This window comes from Triticum aestivum, chromosome 4A, assembly GCF_018294505.1.
Source record: "Triticum aestivum cultivar Chinese Spring chromosome 4A, IWGSC CS RefSeq v2.1, whole genome shotgun sequence".
Lineage (NCBI taxonomy): Eukaryota > Viridiplantae > Streptophyta > Magnoliopsida > Poales > Poaceae > Triticum > Triticum aestivum.
Genome location: NC_057803.1, coordinates 64599518 through 64602437, shown reverse-complemented (window position 1 = coordinate 64602437; position 2920 = coordinate 64599518).

Here is a 2920-nt window from a genome sequence, read left to right as displayed (position 1 = left end):
AAAATGAACTGAGAATGCTAGAGAGAAAAAGATAAAGGGGAAGTACTTACAGCATGCTGGCGGGCTAAGGGAGTCTGTGAACGCCCCATACTCTCTAACTGGCTCGGGTTGGTAGACCGAAGCTGTGTGTACGAGATCGAAGGAGTTATCCAGCCATCGAAACACGGATACCAGCCATGTGACTTCCCCTGGATGGCCACCACCGCCGTGTCGTCGATCTGAGACTGGGCGACCTCAGGAATAGGAACATCCGGATGCAACTTCTGATAGTGCTGAGTGTAAGACTCCAGGTGCTCCTCGGTCTTGCCGTAGTACTGGCTCTCGCCCTGCTTGGGATGACTCCGCTCGCGGGCCAGCTTCCACGACTCAATGTCTGAGAGCGGCCTCTTCAACTTGTCCTCCTGCAACGTCAAACAGAAGTTAGCCATACATAAGAACATGACGGTAAAGAAGAACAAAAATGCATCATGCATATATATATACCTTCATGGCCTTGAAGCCCCAGTGGTTCCTGTTTCCTTGGCCGTGTGTCCCATCTTTTCCACGGTTAGCCCGGGCATTGATGCTCTTGGCAGCAAACTCTGCATCGTCGCCGAGCCACCTATCCACTAAACTCGCCCATCCGTCATGCCTTCCATAGCACCAACGAGGAACAACCTATGCAATTTTGGAAGCATGACATGTGAGCACAAAACATATAGTTGACTGCTTGAAACAATGATAAGTTAGTAATAGTTACCATCATGAACTGCTCCCTGTTCAAGGTAAGTCGTTGCCTCTGCGCTTGAGTTTTGGTCATCTTTTGTTGCAGGTAGATGTGGTAGTACTGCGAGACGGCAACCCAGCGCACCTCATACTGCAACTGACGAGCTTTCTTTTTCGCGTCGCAAGCAAGACTACGTCGGCTCTGGCCTTGTGCTCGTCAAGAACTCTATAGAGTTGCTGCAATCATGCATAAACCAGAAGTAAACAAGTGAGTGATTCAATGATAAACTATGAACGAAACTGAAGACAAGTGATTCAGAAGAGAACTTACCCAAAATTTGGTGATCACGGCCTTAGCGGCCGTCCCGTACTCCACGTTGTTGCAAGCCTCGTAGTGGACCCAGCTCGTGGCCAAAACCCGCAGCTGCGGGTCCCTGTCTGGCCGCGGGCAGAATAGGCCAGGCCAAAACTCCTTCAACAGGACAGTGATAAGGCCGTTTGGTTTACGTCCCTTTCTGCGAAGGATCCAGTTTCTGCAAAAGAATCAAAGGATTGCCATGTGTACAATAAGAAAATGTTGTCATGTGTTGAAAATATGATTGAGAGGCACTTACTCTATCCCCGCAGGTTCAATGAGCCACTTGTGCATCTCGATAGAAGGTGGTGTAGGTAGTTCGGCATTACCATGCAGCCACCCCTACGGAGCACCAGGTGGCAAGTCACCCCACAACTCGGGATCAACCTCCCCTCCACCACCCTCCTCGCCCTCCTCCTCACCCTCCTCCTCGACCTCCTCCTCCTCGCCCTCCTCCTCCTCACCATCAGGAACATACTCCTCCTCCTCAGACTCAGAAGGTGCCTCTGTATAGGAGGGCATCAAAGAAGACCCTCCTATTTCGGACATGGCCCGGAGTTTTTTGCTCCGGCTGCCTCTCCCCCCACCGCCTCCTCCTCTAGGGGCTCTCCCCCCACCGCCTCCTCCTCTAGGGTCTCCTCCCCCGACCCCTCCACCTCCCTGTGAGGTGTCATCCTCGCGTAGTCGGGAGGGAACCTTGTGGGCTCGTCCACTCTGAGTAAGTCCTTTGAATTTACTGAGGAAACTGGCGCCGCTGGACTTGCCCATGATTAGCAAACCTGCATTGAGAAGAGAATAAACAATTAGTAAGGATATCAAATAAACAAGCATACAAGAAAAACATTAATAACAGAAGAGCACATTAAGCATACTATTGTAATGATCATTAAAAGAACTTACATTTTCTAGAACCCATATGAATCATCACAATTGTAATCTATTTGTGAACCGGTCTCATCATCACTATCACGCATATCTTCTTTGTTGTCTGACGGAGGTGGAGGCTCTTCCTCATCGTCAGCGTCTTCATTTAACTTTTCAAGCATAATTATGTCTCTTTGATTCACAACTGCCTCACCATCAATCCGTGCGTCGTCGTGATTTGGGTCCAGGTCAACATAACCCAAGTCATCATCCTCGTTGTTTCCGACCACGTCATCATGTTCCTCTTGATAGAACACTCCCTCGTATGTCATGAGGTTTATGTTGTAGTAATCATCATCGTTCGGGTCCGGTAGCTTACCATGTGGCGACACCTTGAACACAACTTCCCAACCCTTTAGGTACTCTTTCTGACATGGGTAAGGCAGATAATATACTTGTGTGGCCTAGGTAGCAGCGATAAAGAGATCAGCTCCGGCATAGATGGTTGATGGTTTAACTTCAACTAAACCAACAGAAGGCGTATGTCTCAGACCCTTTTTGGGGTCGAACCATCGGCATTTGAACACAGTGAGACTTAGGTGTTCGCGGCCATGTTTGAATGTAAGCTCGTATATTTTTCTATTTCATATAAATTTTTTGATGTTTCCAAATTCACAAACTTGACCAATATATCCATTAATGCATCCATCTATCACAAACTTCACCATCAATCTGTACATGCATATATCTAGTCATCACATATATATCCATCTATGCAAAAAAATAGTAACAAAATGCAAAAAAAAATGAAGAAAAAAAGCTCACCTTGGCCGCCGGTGCAGCGGGCAGCAGGGAGGCCGGGGGGCAGCTGCCGGGGAAGGGTGGACGGGGCCGGCCGGGGCGCAGCAGGGCGTCGGTGGAGGGGCGCCTCTTAGCTCCGGCGCCCCCTAGCACGGGGTCGGGGCAGGACACAGGGAGGGCACGGGGTCGGGGGTG